The sequence below is a fragment of the Cavia porcellus genome, unplaced genomic scaffold (genome assembly GCF_034190915.1).
Source record: "Cavia porcellus strain 051 isolate PalLab524CR breed Dunkin Hartley unplaced genomic scaffold, mCavPor4.1 scaffold_1, whole genome shotgun sequence".
Classification (NCBI taxonomy): domain Eukaryota; kingdom Metazoa; phylum Chordata; class Mammalia; order Rodentia; family Caviidae; genus Cavia; species Cavia porcellus.
Window position 1 is genome coordinate 28,008,643 of NW_026947484.1, and position 14,967 is coordinate 28,023,609.

The following is a 14,967-nucleotide window of genomic DNA, read 5'->3' on the forward strand; positions in this document are numbered from 1 at the left end:
TACAAGAAATACATTTAACTCAAAAAGAAATTCATAGACTGAAAGTCAAAGAATGGAAAACAATACTCTGTGTGACAGAAACCCAGAAAAAAGTAGGGATAACTGTTCTATTTGCAGAGTAGATTTCAACCAAAACTGATTAAGAGTGACAAAGTGTTGGGAGCCGCAGCCCCGAGCCCGGTCGCCTCACTTGGCGGACGTGAGGCCTGTAGTAAAGAGTAAAGCCTGAGGTAGATTACCCCTCCCATCGAGCACGTTAGTTTCCTGCTTACCGCGTAAGCAACCTGCTCAACAATATAGTCTGCCTGGCAACTGATGATGTTAGCCAATCAGCTTGCCTTGCTTACTTTAACATGATTGGACACTGTATCCGTATATATACTGGTGCCACCCCTGGGGGGGAAGAAGAAGCCCGGAAGTAGAAGCCCAGAAGGAGCCGCGGGGAGCGGACCAAAGGAGGCTTCGGCTGGGAGCGATCCCAGGGCAGGCTGTACGGAGAAGGAAAATAAAAGAAAAGGTTGTCCACTGCCAGGCTTTGTCGTGTGTCCTTCCTGCCGGCCGGGAGCGACATCGACAACAAAGAAGGTCACTGCATCCTTATAAAAGGAACAATCCAAGAGAAAGAGACAGCACTCATAAATATACATGCCCCAAATAGCAGCACACCCAATTATATAAAACAAATATTAACAGACATTAAAAATCAATTACGTACTACTACAGTTATAAATGAGACACCTCAGTACTTCACTGAGACAGATCAACTAGACAAAAAATCCACAAGAAAATATCAGAATTGAACCAAATTTTCGAACAAATGGACTTAGTAGATGTCTACAGAGTGTTCCACCCTGCTACATCAGAATACACATTCTTCTCAGCTGCAAACACATAGTCTCCAAAACAGACTACCTACTGGATCATAGAACATGCTTAAGTAAATGCAAAGCAATTTAAATTATTCCATGCATTTTATCAGCCCGTAGTGCAATAGAATTGGAAATCCATGGCAAAATAAACCACAAAACTTCATGAACACATGGAAATTAAATAACACCCTGAGACAATGAGTCACAGAAAAAATTAAAGAAAAATTAGACGGTTTCTATAATTAAACAATAATGCCAAAACCATATACCAGAATTTATGAGATACATTAAAGCAGTGCTACAAGGGAAATTTGTAGTGGTAAATTCTCATATGAAAAAAAACTGGGTGCTCAAACAACTTCATGTTGAACCTTAGGCTTCTAGAAAAAAGAGCAAGTGAAGCCTAAAGCTCATATAGGGGAGGAAATTATAAAGATCAGAGCAGAAATTAATACAATTATTGTTAAGAAAATAATACCAAAATATCAATGAATCAAAGAGGTGATTCTTTGAAAGATTAAATAAAATAGATAAACCTTTCACCAACTTTATCAAAAAAAAATTAAAGACTCAAATCCATATAGTTAGGAATGAAAAGGATAAAATCTCAAAAGATCCTGCAGAAATACAGAAGATCACCAATACTTACTTTGAGAACCCATACGCTAGTAAAATGGAAAACACAGAAGAAATGGACAGATATCATATGAGTTACCAAAACTAAATAAAAAAGATATAAAAATTCTTTTCTTTTTTTTTTTTTTTTTTTTTTTTTTTTTAAATTTTATTTAAGGAGAAAAGAAAAAAAAAAGCAAAGAAAGGGTACAAGTTATACAGATTTGCAGAAAAAAAATGAACAGTAGGAAATCACTAGTTAATGGATTACATATTGTCATCTTAGAAATAATTGTTCAAGTCACAAAATTAAAGCTTGTAAAGTGGACATTCCATCAATGATACTGCAAACAGTTCTGTTCAATGATCCAATAAAACTCTGTGATATCATTTTCCATCCTATACACTTAAACATACATGCAGTTATATAGTATAGAGCACTTTCTTTTCCTCTCTTTTGTACAATAACAATTACACATTTTGGGTTTCATTGCTCCCATGGTTCTTATTACTTTTTTGGAAGAGAGTAAAACCAAATGTGACATAACAGAACAGAATCGGTCAAGTCAAAAGGGTGGACATAATAGATAATGTGAAAACATAATACAAGGTGATCAACAATCGTTACCATAATGCCTCCCGCTATCTCTAATAGAATTGCCTATACCATTAGTTATAATACAATTGAACAAAACAGTAAAGAATAAAACCGACAAAACCAAAACACTGGAGACATTGTAGGTCTTCAAAAATAGATAAAAGTCAACGAGAATGGGCGTTATAATGAATCTCATTATCTTCACAGCTGACGCCTAAATTTTCGAACCTGATACTATCCAGCAAAACAGAATAGGGGAACCTCAGTCAAAAACAAGATGGTGAGAGTAATACAGGGCTTCAAATCGAGATAATAGAAAGTCAAAGTGGGTTACTATAATATATCCTGCTATTTTTTTCCTTTAATTAAAAGGATAAAAATAAAAAAGTAAATAATGGAGTGGAGATTGAGATAAAAGAGGGCATAACAACGAAACAGCACAGATCAAAACATAACCATTTAAGCAGAATAGTGTTTCACCACCAGATAATCCTGACCTAAAAGTAGTTACCATATTATCTCTTTCCTTGAAATCCTTGAGTACAACTTCGTATACTGCAGGATTAAGTATATCAAAACAATGTAAAACCATTTAAGAGAATGAGAGCATTACAGAGTATTTAGAATCGACTAACAGAAAATGAACAATGGTTTCTGTATAATCTCCTTGTCTTTAAAAGGTTTTTGCTTATACTATCGTACATAATAAAATCCAGTAAGATACAACCTATTTGGACCATTGGAGACAGAAGGACAAAAGCTAGATGAGACTTCAAAACAAGATGATACTAAATCAGTATTACCTATTAAGATGTCATTTTCTCCAAAATAGCTGTTCCTATCATCCAATCTTCTCTGCCTCATTTCTGTTGAGCTCTTATTCTGTCAGTATCTGTCAGTTTGTCTTCTTCACTTTGTTCTCTGCTCCATTCGTTGTGGCCTCCATTATTTCAGGACTCTTTGTATTTTTCTTTTTTTAGAATATCCTGCAATACTCTCTGTAGAGTTGAATTGGTGGTTGCAAATTCCCCCAGTTCCTCTTTATCCTGGAAGCACCTTGTTTTTCCATCAATTTCCAGGGATAGTTGTGCAGGATATCTCAATCTTGGCTGGAGATTATTATCTTTCAAAGCTTGAATTATTTCCCCCCACGCTCTTCGTGATTTGATGGTTTGTGCAGAGAAATCTGCTGTAATTCTGATGGGTGCTCCCTTGTAAGTGGTCTGTTTCTTGTCTCTGACAGCTTTTAATATTCTGTTCTTGTATTGAATTTCTGGAATTTTTATTATTATATGCCTGGGTGTTGCTCTGTTTGGGTTGTAGGTAGCTGGGGTCCTGTATGCCTCATACATCTGAGTATCTTTACCTTTTGCTAAATTAGGAAAATTCTCCTGGATTATTTCTGTGAGTAGCTTTTGTAGTTCATTTGTTTGTGTCCCTACTTCTTCTTTTATGTTCTTAATCCTTAAGTTATGGATCCTCTTATCATCTTCTTGTCTTTGTATTATTGCTGTTTGTTTCTTTGTTATTTTTAAGAAGTTTTTCATTTCATTCTCCCATATTACAATTCTGCCCTCCAGTTCAGATAGTCTGTCCTTAGTTTCTTTCAAGCTGTTATGCCAGGCTTCGATAGACTTCTTAGTTTCTTGGTAGTCCCTTTGAACCTGCTTCACGTATTCTATGCTTTCTCTGTTTTCTCCATCAAACAATTCTCCCCTCTTTTTCTGTTCTTCCATTCCACCATCTGTTTTTTCTTGGGTGGTGCTTAGCATTTCTCTAACTATTTTGCATACTTCTAGCTTCAGGTCGTTGATAACTTCATTCCTGAATTGGTCTATGAGGCTCTCTATGTGGCGCCTTATGTGTAATGGTGCGGTGTTTGCTGTTGCCTGTTTCTCAGAATTGGGGGCTGAGGAGCCTTTCTTGTTGCTGCCTCTTCCCATATTCTCTGTTCCTTATATATGCAAGCTTATATGAGAGGCCCAGCTTCTCTCCCTGTCAGCCACAGCCTGATCGAATTGCGCCGGTTAGGTGTTCCCACTCACCGCTGCGCACCAGGCAGCCTACGCCGGGCCCGCCCCTCCCGGCCTCCGTCGGGCTCTGGGATCTGGGTTGGGCCAGCCTACGGGGTCCGCCGGCAGCGTCACGCAGGCCAGGCACTTTTCACCAATCCCGCCCGAGAGGGGGATGTGTGGCTGGAGTCCCCACCGCGCCCTGCTCCCACAGGACTGCTCGGGCCCAGAAAGTCTGCTGGAGTCAAACTGTGGTGGAGTGTCAGTTTCTCTCACTCACCTCGCCACAAGTCAGAACATGCCTCCCTGCCCGTCCTGTTTTCGACTCCGTTCGCAGACTCCCGTTCTCAGAGTTTCCGTGCGTTTCTCTCCTTGCCGAGCCGATGTAGAGGCAGCCAGCCACCGCGCGGCGGGAAACCCAAATGGCGTGGGGTCCAGTCTCAGCAGCGAGGCTTTTCTGTTCCTGTTTTAGCACCAGGACTGCATTCCAAGTTGGTTACTCTCAGCCGAGTTTGTTCCTGAGTCAGCAGAGCATAACTCCACCTGCTTATGTCTCTTTAGTCCGCACTATACCTGGCTTCTGAGCCTAGTTTTTAGAGAGCCTCCGGTAGTTGCTGTTATCTGTCCGCCATGTTCTCCCAGAAGTCAGATATAAAAATTCTTAATAAGTTGGACTTGGGGGTGCATGCCTGTAATCTCAGCACTTGGGAGTTTGAGACAGGAGGATTTCTGCAAGTTCAAGATCATCCTGGGCTACAAAGTGAGCTTAAGGCCACTAAACTGCAAAGCGAGACCCTGTCTCAAAAAGATAAAAACAAACAAACAAAAACAAAACTTCTATAAATCAGTGTCAATTAATGAAACTGAAGATGTAATTAAAAACTTACCAACAAAGAAAAACCCAGACTCTGATGGAGTCACTGATAAAGTCCACAGAAAATTTAGAGAAGACCTAATGTCACTACTTCTCAAACTCTTCAGTGAAAAAAAGGGAAGCAATAGTTTCAGATTCATTCCTAGAAGCAATCATTACCCTGATACCAAAACCAAAGAAGGGTCCAACCAAAAATACAAGTACAGACCAAGGTCCCTAATAAACATAAATACAAAAAACAAAAACAAAAACAAAAACAAAAAACCCTCCATAATATACTGGCAAACAGAATGCAACAAATCACCAAGATTATACAGGATTTATCCCAGGAGATGGTTCAATATACACAAATAAATAAACCACATTGACAGAGGCAAAAATAAAAATCATATGATCCTTTCAATAGATGCGGAAAAATCATTTGAAAGGATCCAAAACCCACCCATGATGAAAACCCTTCAGAAAGTTAGAATAGAATGGTCTTTATCTTACTCTGATAAAAGCCATCTATGACAAACCAATGGCCAACATCAGACTAAATGGACAAAAATTGAAAGCTTTCACTCTAAAATCAGGAACAAGCTAAAGACCTCCACTATCACTATTTGTTTTCAATATAATTTTGGAAACATTGACCTGCATAATTGGATAAGAGGAAAAAAGCAATAAGGAAAAGAAAGGAAGAAGTTAAACTATCATTATTTGCTGATGATATGATACTCTACATACAAAACCCCCAAAATTGTACCAAAAGACTTTGAGGTTTAATAGATTCAATAGTGTAACTGAATACAAAGTCAACACTCATAAATCAAGAGCATTCCTGTACATGAATAACAATCTCACTGAGAGAGAAATTATGGAAACAACACCTTTCACAGTAGCATCCTAAAATGAAATACCGAGGGATCAATCTAACAAAAAAAAAAATGAAACAACACCTTTCACAGTAACATCCTAAAACGAAATACCTAGGAATCAATCTAACAAAAAAAATGAAAGACCTTTACACTGAAAACTAGAGTACTCAAAAAAAGGAGATAGAAGAGGATATCAGAAAATGGAGAGAGATCCTGTGATCTTTTTTTTTTTTTAATTTTTTTTTGTCTTTTTCCTTTTTACCGGTACCAGGGATCAAACTCACGACTGCCTGCTTGCAAGGCAGGCGCTTGTGCCGCTGAGCTAAATCCCCAGCCCTGAGATCCTGTGATCTTGAGTAGGAGGAACTGATATAGTAAAAATGGTCATACTTCCCAGATGGTTATAGAGATTAAATTCAATCCTAATCAAAATGTTAATAGCGTACCTCACAGAATTAGAGAAAGAAATCCTAAAATTTATATGAAACCAGAAGAGACCTAGAATAACAAAAGCAATTCTGGGCAACAAAGTCAAAGGAGGGAGCATCACAATCCCCAATTTGAAATTATACTACAAGGCTACTATGATAAAAATAGCAGACACTTCGAAAACAAACAAACCACACACACACACACACACACACACACACACACACACACACACCCTGAGGATCAATGGAACAGATTAGAAGATGCAGAAACAACTCCAAACACACTCAGCCAGCTTGTCTTTGACAAAGGAACCAAACACCTTCACTAGAAGAAAGAGAGCCTTTTTTAATAGTGCTGGAAAACTGGGTTTCTGCATGCCAAAGATTAAAACTACACCCATCTCTTTCACCATGCACTGAACTAAAATTTAAATGGATCAAACATCTAAATATTAATACAAAAGCACTAAGTCGGTTGAAAGATAGAATAGGTAGAACTCTTGAAGACACTGATGTAGGCAAAGACTTTATGAACAAGACTCTGATCACAAAGGAACTATCACAAAGAATCAACTAGGATCTTATTAAAAAGCTTTTGCACAGCAAGAGAAACCTCCAACAGAGTGAAGATACAACCCACACTGTGGGAAAAAATTTTTACCAACTGTTCCTAAAGTACTATTATTTAGAATACATAAAGAACTAAAGATGTTGGGACTTAGATGGCTGCACAAGAAGGCAATTTGCCTGCCCTCTCGTTAAGCGCCCCTAGCATGGGCTTGGAGAAGAATCAGCTAGCTGTTCCTGTGAGCCTACCTGTGCCAGTGAGGGCTGAGAATAAACATCGCCCCACACCCCGCCCACCGTCAACAACTGGGGACAGAGTTCTGAGCATCTCTTGGGAGGATGACCATATGCAATATAGCAAATATGGGGGATTTTCTTCTATGTTTTGTTTAGAGGCAAAGGTTATTTTCACTGTTATGTTTTGTTTTGATGGTTTTGCTCTATTCAATATTCTCCTTCAATTGGTTTTATAATGTTCTGTTATTGGTTTGATTTATAATGTTCTGTTGATTGGTTTGATATACCTAATTGACTAGACAACTATTGTGAAGATAATGAGATATACTATAGTACCTATTACTACCATCCCAGTATCCTGCTGTGAAGTTCTGTACCAGTGTGACTACATTGTCTCAGTTGGCTTTGTTCTGTCTTGTTCTGTTGCATTTTTACTACATTCCAAATAAAATTTTTAAAAAAAGAACTAAAAACAAACAACAACAAAAACCAGACCCCCCCCCCAATGTAAACACCCAATCCAAAGACGGGCATCTGAAATGAATAGACATTTCTCAGATGAAGTAATAGAAAAAGCAAATAAAGATATGAAAAAGTGTTCAGCATCTCTCATCATTCAAGAAATGCAAATTAAAACAAAGCTGAGATTCCATTTCATTGAGAAAGAATGGCTACCATCAAGAAATCAACTAATAACAAATGCTTGTAGGCATGTGGGGAAAAAGGAACCCTTCTTTACTCTTGGTGGGAGTGTAGGCTAATGCAACCACTGTGAAAATCAATGTAAAGTGTTGGGAGCCGCGTCTGTGATAGCTCGCCTTGCGCGGCGGACGTGCGGCCTGTGGTAAAGAGCAAAGCCTGAGGTAGATTACCCCTCCCATCGAATATGTTAGTTTCCTGCTTACCGCGTAAACAACCCGCTCAACAATATAGTCTGCCTGGCAACTGATGATGTTAGCCAATCAGCTTGCCTTGCTTACTTTAACATGATTGGACACTGTACCCGTATATATACCGGTGCCACCCCTGGGCGGAAGAAGAAGCCAGGTAGAAGCCCAGAAGTAAAAGCCCAAAAGGAGCCGCGGAGAGCGGACCGGTAGAGGCTTTGGGGCAGACTGAAGCACAAAAGGAGCCGCGGGGAGCGGACCAGAGGAGGCTTCAGCTGGGAGAACCCAGGGCAGGCTGTACGGAGAAGGAAAATAAAAAGAAAAGGTTGTCCACTACCAGACTTTGTCGTGTGTCCTTCCTGCCGGCCGGGAGCGGACATCGACATTTGGAGGCCCTCCCGGGGACTGATCACCCCCGAGACGTGGAAGTGGACAACGCTCCAGTACAGAGCTGCGAGACAGGTGAGTTGGGGATAAGCCTGGGCTCTGGGTGGCGCGCACCTACAGGGCTTTTAGACTCCCCTCAGGCTCACGCGTAAGTGGCGGATTCCTTGGGCCTCACGCGGTGAGTAACATATTAAAAGATGGGAAACATGTTAGGTAGCAACACTAAAAGCGAGGGTGGTTGTGGAGAAAGCTCTCAAGAGCTTACAAAAGTACGCAGGGTATCTGAGCAGGCCCAGTCAGGGAGCTCCCGAGAGGGGTCCGTCAAGGGGAACAAGGATGCTAAGGAGGAGGACGGGGCTCTAGCCTTGGAGTCGTCTGACTCCGAGGACGAGGGAAAGTTGAATGGCAAGGAGGCCAAAGAGACCAGCTGTCAGGAGCCTAAATCGCTCAATAAGGAGTCGCAGGGTTCTTTTCCAGCGTTGCCCCGCGAATTGCGCTCTGCTCAACCTGGTCTGCGGAGGAGTAGAGAGCTCCTGAGCGCTCCCCGGCGCGAGAGGGAGGCGAAGCCTTCCGCCCCACCTTGGGGGCCGTTTCCGGAGGCGATTCCTCGCCACGAGGCGGCCGCCTGGGAGCTCTCTCCCCTTTCGCCAGAACAGGAAGTGATGCACGGGCCCCCATTTTCCGCCCAATCACGGCCGCTGTCTTATGCTCCGCCGCCGGCGGGTCGGTATTTTTACAGGCGGCTTTGGCAGGGGGGACGCTTGTCTCATGAGGTACATCCACCTGGGATAGATAGTGGCCCCTACGGGATATTTCCTGTACAAGTAGCTATGGGCCAGGGACGCAATGTATGGGAGCCTTTTGAGATAAAGCAGATTAGAGAACTTAAAAATGCAGTTACAACCTTTGGGCCGACTGCGCCTTACACCATTGCCATGCTGGAGAATCTGTCTTCTGGGCCCCTCACCCCCGCGGACTGGATTCAGCTGGCAAAGGCGTGTCTGCCCTCGGGCAGTTACCTGGATTGGCGAGCCTGGTACGCAGAGTTCTCTGCAGAGCAGGCTGAGAGAAACGCCAATCGGGGAAACTGGGGGTGGAACAAGGAAATGCTTATGGGAGAAGGTCGGCACGCTGATGATCAGACCCAGTTCCCCGGCGCTGTCTATGAGCAAATCAATGCCATAGGGCTCCGCGCCTGGAAACAGGTAAGTGGTGCCGGAACAGCCTCCTTGTGTCTTTCAAAAATAATTCAGGGTACCACAGAGCCATTTGTTGACTTTGTGGCCCGAATGCAAGATGCTGCCGATAAGATATTTTCTGATCCGGGAGTGGCTCAACCGCTGGTAAGACAGCTGATTTTTGAGCAATGTACAAAGGAGTGCAAGGCAGCGATAGCTCCTCATAAGAACAAGGACCTCAACGCCTGGATTAGGATATGCAGAGAGATAGGGGGGCCGCTCTCCAACTCGGGAGTGGCTGCTCTCCTGGCCGCGGCTGTACAGCAGAGGGGACCTCGCGGGTTAGAAGGGGAATGTAAGGCTAAAGGGTGTTTTGCCTGCGGGGAGCCAGGACACATTAAACGTCATTGCCCAAACAATACAGATGCTAGGCCTCGCCCTAGGAATGAAGAACCATATGTTTGTGGGCGATGCAAAAAGGGATCACACAAAGCTGAGGAGTGTAGGTCGGTCTTTGATGCTCAGGGCAACCGTATTTGTGGACAAGATGCTAGAGAGCCAAAAAACGGCCAGAGGGGGCCCCCTTCACAGGCGGGCCCCCGCCCCAGAGACAGGACAGCTCAGGGTGGCAGCCTTCAACAAGGGCCACCCCTGGGTCAGCAGGTGTGGACCTCAGTGTCGCCTCAGGACTTATATTAGTGCCTGATATGGGTGTTCAAGTGGTTGAAACCACCTTTAAGGGACCGTTACCCGAAAATTCCGTGGGTCTGGTGATCGGGAGATCCTCCACGGCCCTTCGGGGTCTCACAGTAGTCCCAGGGGTCATAGACTCAGACTACACAGGACATATTAAAATTATGGTTCAATCTCTTGTGGGTACTATGGTAATCAATAAAGGAGACAAGATAGCGCAGCTCTTGCTGCTCCCCAGTCTCCACAAGAGATTTCCCTCAAAGCAGAAAATTAGAGAAAGTCAAGGTTTCGGTTCCTCAGGGGAAGTCTTTGAGGGACTCCATATGACACTTGGTAAAAGGCCCATGCTCTCACTTAAGGTCAATGGCAAGAATATAACAGGGCTCCTAGACACAGGAGCTGACCGTTCCATTATCTCCAGAAAGGATTGGCCTTCCAACTGGCCCACCAACACTGCAGATAACACGCTGCAGGGCCTGGGGATGGTGTCAGCTCCTCAGGTTAGTGCTTCAACCCTGCTCTGGTGCGATGAGGAGGGTCATCAGGGCCATTTCCAACCGTTTGTGTTGCAGTTGCCAGTGTCTCTATGGGGAAGGGACATCCTCACTCAGATGGATGTCACGCTTACGTCAAACTGCTCCCCCCAGGCTAAGGATATACTCAGGAACCAGGGATATACCCCCGGCAAAGGCTTGGGCAATGCCCTGCAGGGTCGGACATCCCCAATACCAGTAGAAAACAAAAAAGGTAGGCAAGGATTGGGTTTTTCTTAGGGGCCGCTGAAGAAGCTCTCCTACCCACTTCGATCAAAATCACCTGGAAATCAAATGATCCGGTTTGGGTACCTCAGTGGCCCCTGCCTAAGGAGAAGCTATTAGCCTTGTCAGAAATAGTCAGTACACAACTTAGATTAGGACATATTAAGCCGTCAACCTCCCCATGGAACACCCCCATTTTTATAATTAAGAAAAAGTCTGGCAAATGGAGGCTGCTCCATGATCTAAGGGCGGTCAACGCGCAGATGCAGCCCCTGGGGGCGGTCCAGAGGGGGCTGCCAGCTCTCTCAGCCATCCCTCAGTCCTGGCCAGTTTATGTTATAGACCTTAGAGACTGTTTCTTCTCAATTCCCCTGCACCCAGAGGACACTCATAGGTTCGCCTTTACTTTGCCCACCATTAACCAAGAAAGCCCTGATCTCAGATACGAGTGGGTAACGTTGCCCCAAGGTATGGCCAACAGTCCCACTATGTGTCAGATTTACCTTGATTCCCTACTGGCCCCCCTACGAAAATCCTTTCCCAAGATAAGATGTATGCATTACATGGACGACCTTTTGCTCAGCGGCAGGGACCCAGACATGTTAAATAATATGCTCAGCCAGTTGGTCGAGGCCCTGAGACAAGCTAATCTGCATGTTGCCCCCGACAAGATTCAGGGAGGAGAAATGGTGACCTACTTAGGCGCGAGAATCTCCCCTATGCTAGTCTCTCCGCAGAAGGTCACCATTAGGATGGATGGCGTTAGGACCCTAAATGACATGCAAAAGCTATTGGGAGACATTAATTGGATTAGGCCATATTTACATATACCAAATTCAGATCTCAAACCCCTGTTCGACCTTCTGAAGGGAGACCCAGATATAGCCTCCCACAGGAGGCTCACTCCTGAGGCAAGAGCTGCCTTACAGAGAGTGGAAAAAGCCTTAGGTGGGGCTACCTTACACAGAATTGAACCAGGGCGACCCTTTGATGTCTGTTTGCTACAGACTAGTCTACAGCCTACAGCGGTGATTTGGCAGAAAGGACCACTACTGTGGATACACCCTAAGGTCTCACCTGCAAAAGTCATAGAGCATTACCCGGAGGCAGTCGCTTCATTGGCCCTTGAAGCGCATGATAGAGCTGTCCAACATTTTGGCTCAGGACCACAAGCCATCCGAGTACCCTATACCGCCAGCCAGATCAAGACCCTGGCTGCCTGCATAGATACCTGGGCCATTCTGAGATGTGTTTTCCATGGGGATATAAACAATCAATACCCTAAAGACCCTATCTTGTCATTTGTCACTCAGCACCCTATAATTTTTCCAAAGGTTACTGCCTCTGAGCCATTAGTCCCAGCAACTACAATATACACAGATGGCTCCAAGACGGGGATAGGCGCCTATGTGATCCTAGGCAAGCCCCCGGTTACCATACAATTTAAACCAGATCAGCCTCAGGTGGTAGAACTGCAGATCGTTAAAATGATTCTTGAACGGTTCTCAGAAGCCATTAACATTGTCTCCGATTCTAGGTATGTGGTCAATGCTATGCAAGTGCTTGAGACTGCCAGTTTAATTAGATCCACTTCCACAGTGGCTGGACTGTTCCTGTCTATCCAGACATTGCTTCAGAACAGACACCATAAGGTCTTCACCACCCACATAAGAGCACATACATCCCTGCCGGGGCCCATGGCACAGGGGAATGCGGCTGCTGACACTGCCACTCGCCCGTTATGGATTTTTACCTTACTAACACCAATCGAGCGAGCCCGTGCCTTCCATGATAAATTTCATGTTAATGCCAGGACACTAGCAAACCATTTCCATGTTTCTAGAGCAGATGCACGAGATATCGTGCGACTGTGTGACTCCTGTGCCACATACAAACCTGCCATACCGATGGGAGTAAACCCTCGAGGTTTGATCCCTGGTGATGTTTGGCAGATGGACATCACACATATACAGGAGTTTGGGACTCTTAAATATGTTCATGTTTCCACAGACACCTGTTCTCACGTCATATTCGCAACAGCAGAAACAGATGAAAAAGTGTCTAATGTGATCAATCATTGCCTGGCAGCTTGGGCCGCATGGGGCAAACCAAAAATATTAAAAACTGATAATGGACCAGCCTATATAGGCAAAGCCTTCAATGAGTTCTGCAAAATGATGGAGGTTCAATTAAAACATGGTATCCCATACAATCCCCAAGGTCAAGGAATCATTGAGAGGGCTCATAGAAGCCTCAAAGAAATTTTACAAAAACAAAAAGGGGGAGTAGGCCAAGGCCTGGCCCCAAAGGCATGATTATCCATGGCACTATTCACACACAATTTTTTAAATTTAAATAATGATAATCGCTCCCCAGCTGTGGAGCACTGCAACCCTTCCCCCAACCATAAAGGGTGGGTGAAGTGGAAAGATGTCCTGACAGGACAATGGATGGGCCCGGATCCAGTGGTCAGCTGGAACCGAGGCGCGGTTTGTGTTTTCCCACAGGAACCGGGACGAGAACCACTGTGGATACCGGAGAGACTGACACGGGCAACAAAGCCCTCGACTGAAGATCAGACCTGCCCTACTGGAGATCCATCACAGACCAACCAATAAGATGAATAGAAATAGCGGTAGCCCGAAATGGACAAGAAGATCCTCAGGCATATGCATGGCTTGCTCAATTGGCCCACGACCGAGTCTAGATATGGCGGGCATCCCTCATTCTCCTCCATAAGGTGACAATACACAGCAGGGTAGGTGAGTCAATGACGGGTAAGAGCGTGCCTCCCCAGCACGACTCGACCTAAGCCAGGCCCTACCCCATCCTGCACGTAAGCCGCTGGACTGTTAGATGCTGCCCAGGTCTAAATTTCTCTCCGAGGGGATTTCTTTATGGAGAGGAAATGAGTGCAAGCTTGTGTGCATCCAGGTTCCGTCCAGTTTGTGCCTGGCCCTAGAAAAAGGACGAGGGCCTCAGGGCCTTGGCAGACCATGGCATGGCCAACCAGGGTCTAAGCCAAGGACCTACGGTGGACCTACACATAGGGCATAAGCCTCTGCACCCAGTCCAGGAAGGGCTACGATGCGCACATTCATAAAAAATAAAATAGGGGGAGATGTTGGGAGCCGCGTCTGTGATAGCTCGCCTTGCGCGGCGGACGTGCGGCCTGTGGTAAAGAGCAAAGCCTGAGGTAGATTACCCCTCCCATCGAATATGTTAGTTTCCTGCTTACCGCGTAAACAACCCGCTCAACAATATAGTCTGCCTGGCAACTGATGATGTTAGCCAATCAGCTTGCCTTGCTTACTTTAACATGATTGGACACTGTACCCGTATATATACCGGTGCCACCCCTGGGCGGAAGAAGAAGCCAGGTAGAAGCCCAGAAGTAAAAGCCCAAAAGGAGCCGCGGAGAGCGGACCGGTAGAGGCTTTGGGGCAGACTGAAGCACAAAAGGAGCCGCGGGGAGCGGACCAGAGGAGGCTTCAGCTGGGAGAACCCAGGGCAGGCTGTACGGAGAAGGAAAATAAAAAGAAAAGGTTGTCCACTACCAGACTTTGTCGTGTGTCCTTCCTGCCGGCCGGGAGCGGACATTGACAGTAAAGTTTCCTCAAAAAACTAAATCTAGAGGTTCCATTTGACCCTCTATTCCCTTTCTTGGTATCTTCCCAAAAGAATTAAAAGCACCATACCACAGTGATTTATGTACACCCATGTTTATAGTGGCACAGTTTGTAAAGTTAAATCTTAGTAACAGCCTAAGACTTCCTTCTAAGATGAGCTTGTACAGCTTTTGCAGAGGCATGTGTTAATAAGCACACATGCATCTGGAAGAGTAGATATTTTATCACAGGAAAGGCTGGATGAAATCTAGCTTTCTTCTTCAAAGCACAGAGATTTTTTCAATGCTGAGGTAGATGATTAGGTTATGAAAAATCAGAACCTAGCAAAATGCTTGTGATATTGAAGTAGATCTAGAATAATAACTTAGCCAT